The sequence below is a fragment of the Saccostrea cucullata genome, unplaced genomic scaffold, assembly GCF_032062105.1.
Source record: "Saccostrea cucullata isolate Sc308-1 unplaced genomic scaffold, CSIRO_AGI_Scuc_v1 ctg3028, whole genome shotgun sequence".
NCBI lineage: Eukaryota > Metazoa > Mollusca > Bivalvia > Ostreida > Ostreidae > Saccostrea > Saccostrea cuccullata.
The window spans coordinates 16,956-29,260 of record NW_026933624.1 but is presented as its reverse complement, the minus strand read 5'-3'; positions in this window follow the sequence as shown (position 1 = coordinate 29,260).

Below are 12,305 nucleotides of genomic sequence, written 5' to 3'. Positions count from 1 at the left end.
AGTATAGACCATACAATTGGCAAAATGATAAATCCAAATGAGGCTGATGTATTTAAACTCTTCTTTGAGCAAAGTTTTTGTAAATACACTGCCTCGCTTTAGTATATAGTTTGTAATACTATATTGAGTATTTATTTGTGTATAGAATAAACTTGGAAACAGAAACCTCAAATGCAGTTGATAAGGATGTATTGCTATATCAGTAAATGGCATTTACGATAGAAATTCTAAGTCCTCTCCTTATCAGTTTTGTTGTTAGACTACATTAATATACTTACCAAGTATCAAGCAGTTGCACCAAGATATAATAAGTCAAAATATGAACGAAAGTAGCTCTGGTTGCTTGTTTGTATTTTGTTAAACGTTTCTCTGGATTTCTGTTTTGAATTTCCACTCATGAGAGACGCCACCACTTGCGCGGAGAGCTGCAACTTGGGGGGGGGGGGGTCTTTTAGCATATCGACATTAAAGTCACCTGTAAGTGTGATTTGTTGGTCATCACAGCAGAAGAGACAGTTCATCTTCCTTGAGAGGTCCACTACCCAGCAGGAGGGTGCAGATGGTTGGCGGTATGCATTTTTGTGTGCTTTAGATTGATTTCTAACCAAATTTTCTCAATTTTACTGCTCAGCTATGTTGAGGAAGGTCAGAGTTAAAATTTGTTGTACACTGTATTGAAGTTTAATCGTGACGTCACGAATAATATAACAAGCCACAAAATTAATTAGCAACATTTTGATGCGTAAATACAACTAAGACTTATTTATTTTATCAATTATGTATAAAATCTTGTAAAATTGCAATATTTGATAGCAATACAATTGAGTATTAGAAGAAAACCCCTCGTCAAATTTTACGTTATCAGCCTTGAAATGACGCAGCACAGGTAATCAAGAGTACGAGATTCACTGGTCTAATGATAACAAAAGGACTAAAATCAATATGATATCATCGCTATCTTTTTTTCAAATAATCAATAATGCTAAACAAAGAAAAATATTTAAATACAATTTGTATAGAATATGAATTTATCAAGGAGCATTAAGTTGCACAGGGAAAAGGAATGTAGAGAATATCGCTTGAACGATAAGCGTATATCGCTTGAACGATAAGCGTATTCGTGATTCACATCAAAAGTGCATAACTACTTTGTTTGAGCTTAAATATAGAATATTTATTGTTTATGTAGTGTATATTTTGAGAAAGAATTTAAGCAAAGTGGGAATTTTTAGTTATAATACACATTTTCGGAATAGTTTTCAGTATATCCCAAACAGCACAGACTACCTCCCAGCACTCTTTGGGTACAGGAAATAAACATCTTAGAATGCCTATCAATTTTTTCTTTAAAACTAAACGTTTGCCATAGCACTATCCTCATTTCCTTCATCTATCTGAAAAGTTCTTTTTTTTATACAAGTCACGTGACAAACAGCTGATACATGCAATATAACTGGCCCAGTCCTATGCATTATGGATAACTATATTACATTATCTACGGTATTCAGAAGCTTTGTTACAATTTTTTAAAAGAAGTAATACATATTAAAACGGTGCAAAGGTCACATTTTTCCATATCGGTCCTTAAAATCTTTTCGACGTTTATCGTATAAATCTTTTGAGAATTAGATTGTTATTCTACCGCACGCCTTTTTTGTCTATTTTTATTTTCAGGAATATAACCATCAATATTCAAATCTGAATCACTAATTTATTTTTGTCATAAAGTCTCAAATCCCAGAACGTCCATAGATCGTTCATGTAAAAAAGTCTCACAAACACCAAAACGTACAGAAATTGTTCATTTTGTGGTATCAATTTCAGTTCGTCCAACTTATTACAAAATGACAAAAAAGGAGAATTTCCAAAACGCATACATTTTTTTTACTAAACCAAATCCAGTTTCCACTGAAACATATTATTTCTTATGATTATAGTTTTGATTGAGTTAGTATTTTAACATTCACGACTTTTGCTTATCTTATTTTCAGATAAAAATATTTGCAAAGCTGTCAGGAAATTATTGGAAGTTATTTATCAGGTAAACAAACCTGTAGAAGATTTTTATTTCATATACATGAGCTTTCATTTCATGTAGGATGTTTGTAAAATTTTGAAAAATCGTAAAATTGTACAATTGACTCATGATACAATTACCGAGTTTCGTTATACAATGAGAGAAATAACATATAAATATATATTTTCTTAAGTTGTTTTTCTTCACAGAGTTAAATATTTTTGGTAAATATATCATTTCTTCCCCTGTTTCACAAAAATTAAAAAAATACATGTAAAGCTAATTCTGTGTGGGCCGTAATTAACACGATATCGACTTCAGAAGGAAGGGCGAGACATAAATATTGTTGAAAAGAAGAGGATGTTTATTTTTCGTGTAATTATATTCTAAAATTAAACACAAAATAATATTAATATGGGAGCATCCTGAAGTTTGCACCAGTTTGTAATGGATTTTAGAAAAGAGTTGCAACAGTTGCACTCGGCATGGGTTGTTATCTTTTAATGATTATATTATTTTATTTCGAGATGTCATAATTAAATTCCATATGTTACATGTACATAACATTTCCCAATCTATCTATAGATATTAACGTTCTATATTCTTATATCGGTGAGCAAGTTCTGCAACGAAAAGGTAATTAAGATAATATATTGTACAATATATGCATGTATGCATACAACAATCTAGATGTTTTCTTCAGCGAAACACTTTATTCTTTTAGCAAATTACTGTATACAGCCAAATGTAACAATCATTTTATATCATAATTACCAAAAAGAAACTCAAAAGTTTATTTTTAACAATCAGAGTTAGATGAAAAAGAAAAGTAGACTTATACCATTTTCCTAAACTACATACCAATTCTTCTCATTAGGTAGCAAAAATCGATGTTGATTACTCTTTCAGTTCAATTTTTCCAGAGTTACTTAAGCTATTAATCAGAAAGATGATGTGCCGAAACATCTTCTCAGATGCCAAACAGTCGCGGTTCCGAAAAGTCCAAAATTCCTGTCAGATCTTAGTATCAAACAAACAAGGTGATATTCACAGAGAAAGCAATGGGTGGTATATGTAATGGTCAGGTCAGAAATATTTATGCGTTGTACTTGTAATGGTCAGACATAGTTCTGGGTGGTACTTGTAATGGTTAAAGATAGTTATACGTGGTACTTGTAATGGTCAGAGATAGTTATGGGTTGTATTTGTAATGGTCAGACATAGTTATGGGTGGTACTTGTAATGGTCAGAGATATCTATGGGTGGTACTTGTAATGGTCAGAGATAGTTATGGGTGATACTTGTAAAGGTCAGACATAGTTATGGGTGGTACTTGTATTGGTCAGAGATAGTTATGGGTGGTACTTGTAATGGTCAGACATAGTTATGGGTGGTACTTGTAATGGTCAGAGATATCTATGGGTAGTACTTGTAATGGTCAGAGATAGCAATGAATTGTAATTGTAATGTTCAGACCTAGTTATGGGTGGTACTTGTAATATTCAGAGATAGTTATGGGTGGTACTTGTAACGGTCAGAGATAGTTATGGGTGGTACTTGTAACGGTCAGATATAGTTATGGGTGGTACTTGTAACGGTCAGAAATAGTTAAGGATAAGGGTGGTACTTGTAACGGTCAGAGATAGTTATGGGCGGTACTTGTAATGGCCAGAGACAGTTATGGGTGGTACTTGTAACGGTCAGAGATAGTTATTGGCGGTACTTGTAACGGTCGAAGATAGTTATGGGTGGCACTTGTAATGGTCAGAGATAGTTATGGGTGGTACTTGTAATGGTCAGAGATAGTTATAGGTGGTAATTGTAATGGTCAGACATAGTTATGGGTGGTACTTGTAATGGTCAGACATAGTTATGGATGGTACTTGTAAAGGTCAGAGATAGTTATGGGTGGTACTTGGATTTCGCAGATGATGTCAGGTAGTGTAAAATTAATCATAACTGGAACATAAGGTGTTAGTAATTCTAGTAAGTTTGGTATTTAATTGAGTTAGTCCAAATAGTCCTAATTCTTCAAGAGCAGATGTCCAAGATTGAGTAGGCGTGTGTTTTGAAACATATATATTTAAGTCAGCTGTAATCGTGATGTCATTGCCTTCACAGCAGAAGGCACATTTTATCTTCTTTGGTAAGTCCTCTGCGTAGCAGAAGGCTACAGATGGCGGATGGAATGCAGAACAATAAAATATAGGTTTTGTGTTCTTCAAATTTCTAACCATATTTAGCCCTGTGGGGATCCGGATTAGATTAGGTCCTCAGTACCCCCTTGCTTGTCGTAAAAGGCGACTAAATGGGGCGGTCCTTCGGATGAGACCGTATAAACCGACGCCCCGTGTCACAGCAGGTGTGGCACGATAAAGATCCCTCCCTGCTCAAAGGCCCAGAATGCCGAGCATAGGCCTTCATTTGCAGCCCTTCACCGGCAATGGTGACGTCTCCATATCAGTGAAATATTCTGGAGAGGGACGTTAAACAGTATACAATCAATCAATCAATCAATTTAACCATATTGTCTTAATGTTACTGATTTCTAAATTTGTTCGACTTTTATCCTATAAATCATTTGAAAAATAGATAACTATTCTACCGGCCGCCCCATTTTGCCTATCTTTTCTTTTAGGAACCATCTATATTCAAATCTGAATCACTACTTGATTCTTGTGAAAAAGTCTCACAAACCCCAGAATACCCATAAATCGTTCATTTTGTAATATTAATTTTAGTTCGTCCAACTTGCTATGAACTGACAAATATTAAAATTTCCAAAACTCATAAATTTTTACTAGACTAAATCCAGTTTCAACCGCAGTATATTTATTTGTTCTGATTCAAGCCAAGATTAAAGTTGGAATTACCAACTTAAAAGATTTGACAAGTATGACTTTTGTTTATCTTAATTTCAGGCATAAATTAGCTTTAAGGGAATTTCTATTTTTGGAAGTGCATATATTACCAGGTAAACAAACCTGTAGGCGCTTTTCATTTCATGTACACTAGCTTTCATTTTATATGGGATGTTTGTAAATTTTTGAAAAATCGTAAAATGATACTATTGACTCTGATAAAATTACTAACTTGAGAATTTATTTGAAGTTTTATTATACCATGAGAGAAATAACACAATATATATTTTCTTAAGCTTTTATTCACAGAAATAATAATTTTTGGTAAATATATCACTTCTTCCTTGTATCAACAAAATCGAAAAATTAACTAATTCTGTGTGGGCCGTAATTAAAACGATATCGACTGTAAAAGGTTGAGCGAGAGAAAAATATTAATTTAAAAAAGCAGGGTTCTCCACAAGAGGTTTTACCATTTCGGCCCGCAATTGTTAAATTTATGTGCGCCATGGATAATCGAGCAGCGCCATGGTTAAAATCGGCAGCCGCCATGATTAAATTTTATTGCATTTCAGTCCTGACACCTACTTTTGTAATGACTCGAGTTGTTAACTGTGTTTATACTACGTCTGCCATGCACCTCACATGCCTCGAAGGAAAGCAGACTGTGCTAAACAAACACGTCGTTAATCGGCGACTATGCTGTGAAGTGTGACACTCAATGGAGAATTAATCAGCTAATCAGATGATCAATATATTTAGAGTTAATTATACTGTACACAGGTAATAATATCGTGGAACTTCAAAATGTTCACTACATCAATAGATAACGGGTTAAATAAAAGATAACAACTACGAGCATGATAATTGTCATGCATGCAATTCAAGTTTCTGTGCCAGAAAAATACTCTGTAAAATACTCTTTAAAAATTTCAAATTCCTGTGTATTTAATCGATTTCCTATGCTCTGTTTTCTAAGCTTTAACTTTATTATCTTTTGTTAAAATGTGCATAGGGCCTACATCTCAATCGCTGTCTCAGTTTTCATCGCCGTCTTAGTCTAAGTTTTAGAGTTACTTCCCGTTGTTCTGATACGTCACGTGACGCTATTTTTAGCACTGAGTACGTGGAGAAGTAAACAGAAGTAGGTGAAAAATGCAGTATCTAGAAAAAATAAAACGTCTTGAAAAAAGAGACACTGGTCCAAATGTTCCTTTGTGAGTTAACTTAAAAATACTACAAATTCATCAGTTTTAGTCATATCGAAACAAAACATTTCATATAACATGCTAAAATTAGTTTCTGAAAAATATTGTCATGGTTACTGACTTAATGTATCAACCAATTTTCCTTAAATTCCTTCAAAAGGTTACTTCAGTTTGGGGCAATTTTTTGTACATTCTTCTCAATTTAATTGTTATTTTTTTTAACTTTAAAAGTGTTAGTAATTCCATTGTTTTGTGTTACAGTGGATAAGTTTAAAAATTGTAAAACCAATCATTGATTAATGAAGATTAGGAAGTCTAACACGCATTCGTGTTTTCGGTCACATTTCGCCTTCTCGAAGCTTCTTCCACAGTTAAATTTTCAAATGTGGAGAACCCCGAAAAAGAGGATATCAATTCTTCGTATAATTATGTTCTTAATTTTAACACAAAATAACATTAATGTGGTCGCATCCTGAAGTTTTCTTTACAATTGCCATCAGATCGGTATGGATTTTTCAAAAAGGGTTGCAACAGTTGTACTCGGCATGGGTTGTTATATTTTTATGTTATATAATTTTATTTCGAGATGTCAATATCATAATTAAATTGCATATGTTACATGTACATAGCATTTCCAAAATCTATCTATTGATATGTCCGTTCTATTATTTTATATCGGTAAGCAACTTTTGCAACGAAAAGGTAATTAAGATAATATATTGTACAATATATACATACATGCATACTACAATTAAGATGTTTTCTTCAGGGATACAGTTTATTCTTTTAGCAAACTTCTGTATACAGCGAAATATAGCAATCATTCTATATCATAATTTCCAAAAAAAAAAAAATCTCGAATGATTAATTTTAACAATCAGAGTTAGAAGAAAAAGAAAAGTAGACTTATACCATTTTCCTTAACTACATACCCATTCTTCTCATTAGGTAGCAAAAATCGATGTTGATTACTCTTTCAGTTCGATTTTCCCAGAGTTACTTAAGCTATTAATCGGAAAGATGTTATGCAAAAACATCTTCTCAGATGCCAAACAATCGCAGTTCCGAAAAGTCCAGAATTCCTGTCAGATTTTAGTATCATACAAACAAGGTGATATTCTCAGAGAAAGCAATGGGTGGTATATGTAATGGTCAGGTCAGAGATAGTTAGGGTGGTAGATCTAATGGTCTGAGATAGTTATGAGTGGTACTTGTTAGGTAAGAGATAACTTTAGTTGGTATTGTAATGGTCAGACATAGTTATAGGTGGTACCTGTAATGGTCAGACATAGTTATAAGTGGGACTTGTAATGGTCAGAGATAGTTATGGGTGGTACCTGTAATGGTCAGAGATAGTAATTGGTGGTACTTGTAATGGTCAAAGATAGCTATGGGTGGTACTTGTAATGGTCAAAAATAGCAATCGTTAGTAACTGTTATGGTCAGAGATAATTATGGGTGGTACCAGTTATGGTCAAAGATAGCTATATGTGGTACTTGTAATGGTCAAAAATAGCAATCGTTAGTTACTGTTATGGTCAGAGATAATTATGGGTGGTACCCGTAATGGTCAAATATAACTATGGGTGGTACTAATAATAGTCAGTGATAGCTATCAGTGGTACTTATTATGGTCAATGATAGCTATGGGTAGTACGTGCAATAGTCAGAGATAGCTATGGGTGGTACTTGTAATGGTAAGACATAGTTATGGGTGGTACTTGTAATGGTCAGAGATAGTTATGGGTGGTTATTCTAATGGTCTGACATAGTTATGGGTTGTAATTGTAATGGTCAGAGATAGTTTCTGGGTTGTACTTGTAATAGTCAGAGATAGTTATGGGCTGTACTTGTAATGGACAGAGATAGTTATGGGTGGAACTTGTAATGGTCAGTGATAGCAATAATTGGTACTTGTTATGGTCAGAAATAGCAATCGTTGGTAACTTTTATGGTCAGAGATAGTTATGGGTGGTACCTGTAATGGTCAGAGATAGTTATGGGTGGTACTTGTAATGGTCAGAGATAAGTTTAGTTGGTATTGGTAATGGTCAGAAATAGCATCAGTTGGTAACTGTTATGGTCAGATATAATTATGGGTGGTTCCTGGAGTGGTCAGAGATAGCTATGGGTGGTACTTGTAATGGTCAGAGATAGCTATGGGTGGTACTTGTAATGGTCAGTGATAGCTATGGGTGGTACGTGCAATAGTCAGAGATAGCTTTGGATGGTACTTGTAATGGTCATACATAGTTATGGGAGGTACTTGTAATGGTCAGAGATAAATATGGGTGGTACTTGTAATGGTCAGAGATAGTTATGGGTGGTACCTGTAATGGTCAGATATAGTTATGGGTGGTTCTTGTAATGGTCAGAGATAATTATGGGTGGTAATTCTAATGGTCTGAGATAGTTATTGGTGGTACTTGTAATGGTAAGAGATAGTTATGGGTTGTACTTGTAATGGTCAGAGATAGTTATGGGTAGTACTTGTAATGGTCAGAGATAGTTATGGGTGGTACTTGTAATGGTGTGAGATAGTTATGGGTGGTATCTGTAATGGTCAGAGATAGTTATAGGTGGTACTTGTAATTGACAGTATTAGCTATGAGTAGTAATTGTAATGTTTAGAGATAGCTATGGGTGGTACTTGGATGTCGCAGATGTTGTCAAATATGGTTGTTTAAAAATACTTATAATTTGTACATGAGGTGTGAGTAATTCTAGTAAGATGGTAATTAATTGAGGTAGTCCAAATTCTTCAAGAGCAGATGTCCATGATTCACCGTGGAGGATTCTTTTAACATATGTACATTAAAGTCACTAGTTATTATGCCTATGCTCTTTGCCGTCACAGCAGAAGACACAGTTTATCTCCCTTGGTAAGTCCTCTACCTAACAGGAGGGTGCAGATGGTGGGCGCCCAAACAAAAAATACGAAACTAAACTTAAGTTAATTATAGTTTACTATAGTTAACTTAAGTAGCAAAGTTAAAACGTTGGAACTTTGATTTACAACAGTGAAAACTTTGGAACTTTGATTTACTATCATGAAAACTTTGGAACCTTGATTTACTATAGTAATAACTTTGAAACTTTGTTTTACTATGGTAGTAACTTTGGAACTTTGATGTACTTAGTGAAAACTTTGAAACTTTGATTTACAATAATGAAAACTTTGGAACTTTGATTTACTACGGTAAAAAGTTTGGAACTTTGAATAACTATGGTATAAACTTTGGAACTTTGATTTCCTATAGTAAAAACTTTGGAACTTTCATTTAGTACTGTAAAACCCTTAGAATTATGTTTTTGCTCCCCATTAAGTACATTTTATTAAAAAAAATTCAAGAGTAAGACTCATTAAAGCTTCAGGGAACGTTTTACAAATCCAACCTGTCCCCTAAAAAAACAGAGTACAAGAAATGAATTTTACTCTAAAAATTGTTTCTTGCATCGATAAATAAGCTATATTTATTATAATTTATAGAGGGAAAAAGATAAAAATTACGTCATTTAGAAAAATATTTACTTCCTTAAATTCAGATAACATTTTTTTCTTTGAACTTTGAAACTTTCATTCACTATAGTAAAAATTTTGGAACTTCGATTTACTATGGTGAAAATATTGGAACTTTGATTTATTATAGTAAACTATAGTAAACTTTGATTTACTAAAGTAAACTATAGTAATCTTTTAGTTAACTATAGTTTACTATAGTATTTTTTGTTAGGGCGGTATGGAGAACAATAAAATAACGTATAGCGGGTTATTTTAGCGGGGTGCTAATTTTGGCTTATTTTGCCATTTGATGGAAGACCGCTAACATTTTAATAGCTAAAATAGTAAGTTCTCTTCTAAATGTTCATCTGCAAAGAAGTGAATCTCTGTGTCCGCTAAAATAAATTACGCCAAAATTAATGGCATACCTTTGAGCAGGTAAAACGCCAAATTTTACACCCGCCAAGAAAACCGGTATATGTTTTGTGTTCTTTAAATAAATTTCAAACCATATTGTCCTAATGTTACTGATTTCTAAATCTTTTCAACTTTTATCCCATAAACTATCTGAGAAATAAATAAATATTCCACCGTCCTCCTTATTTTGTTTACCTTTTCCTTCAGGAACATTACCATCTATATTCAAATCTTAATCACTACTTGATTCTCGTGAAAAAGTCTAAAAGCCCAGAATATCAATAGATCGTTCATTTTGTACTCACATCCAACAACTCATATATCAATTATGATTATTTTTACACAACCCAACTTCACATCATCTGCGAAATCAAAGTACCACCCATAAATATATCAGCTATTACATGTGTAATGGTTAGGGCCGTGGATATCGGCCTGCATAGCTCAGTTGGTAGAGCACCTGACTAGAGTTACAGGGGTCCCGGGTTCGATTCCCGGTCCAGCCATACATTTTCTCCTTTCCTATTACAGATTTGGTGCCGTTGACCACCCCCTTGACTTGCAGGTGAAAGTCCTGCCAAGGGCAATAAGAACTTGGGTGGTGTCTTCGAGGGCGAAGACCATTTAAGGAGGAAGGAATGTAATGGTTAGGGCCGAGGATATCGGCCTGGGTAGCTCAGTTGGTAGAGCACCTGACTAGAGTTACAGGGGTCCAGGGTTCGATTACAAGTCAATCCATACATTTTCTCCTTTCCTATTACACATGCACCACCCATAACTATTCCTGACCATTGCAAGTACCAACAATAACTATCTCAGACTATTACAAGTATCACCCATAACTATCTCTGACCATTACAAGTACCATCCATAACTATCTCTCACAATTAAAACTATCATCCATAACTGTCTCTGATAATTAAAATTACCTCACATAACTATCTCAGGCCATAACAGGTACCACGCATAACACTGAGCATTACAATTACAACCCATTGCTATCTCTGACCATTACAAGTACTACCCATAGATATCTCTGACCATTACAATTACCACCCATAACTTTCCCTGACCATTACAGATACCACCCATAACTATCTCAGACCATTAAAAGTACCACCCATAACTATCTCTGACCATTACAAGTACCACCCGTTACTATCCCTGACCATTAAATATACCACCCATTGCATTCTCTGACCATAACAAGTACCAACCATAACTATCTCTGTCCATTACAAGTACCACCCATAACTCTCTCAGACCATTACAAGCACCACCAATAACTATCTCTGACCTTTACAAGTCCCACCCATAGCTATCTCAGACCCTTACAATTACCACCAATAGCTATCTTTGACCATAACAATTACCAACCATAGCTATCTCTGATCATTACAATTACCACCCATTGCTATCTCTGACCATTACAATAACCACCCATTGCTATCTCTGACCATAATATTATCAACCATACATGAAACTATCTCAGACCATTACAATTACCAACCATAACTATCTCAGACTATTACAAGTACCACCCATAACTATCTCTCACCATTACAATTAACACCCAAAGCTATATCAGACCATTACAATTACCACTCATAATGATCTCAGACCATTACAAGTACCGCCCATATCTATCTCAAACCATTACAAGTACCACCCATAACTAGCTATGACCATTACAAGTACCACCCATAGCTATTTCAGACCATTTCAATTACCACCCATTTGTATCTCAGACCACTACAAGTACAGTACAGGCAACGCGGATCCCGTATTAGACCGCGTCCCCTCCGCAGTGTATTAATCCTTTCCGCGTTACACCGTCGCGGGTTTTGATCGCGGTGCTACCTGAGACCATGTTTACACCGCGGCGGGTCCCGCTACCGTTATTCTTTAGCTTAGATGTTCTTACCTGTAAAGTATTGTCGATTTTTAATCGTGTCGAAATGGGGGGGGGGGGTGAAGATTACGATCACATTAATATTAATAGATTTATACCATTACATGGATTCTTAAAAAAATCATTTTTAAGTTTTATCATATTGTTTAATAAAAAAAAATCTTTCAATTTTTTTTTTACCAATGGTCACTCAAAATTAATTAATTCTCAAAAACGTCTGTTAACAGTAATACATGTACAGTATAGGATGAAATAAAGTCGAATAATTTATTGAATATAATATGTTGACGGTGTGACCGTTATGGCGAGCGCAGATGTTTATTTTGTTAGAATTTAAATCGGGCTCGTTCGTCAAACTGCAAGTGACATTTGATGCGTCTAGACTCTG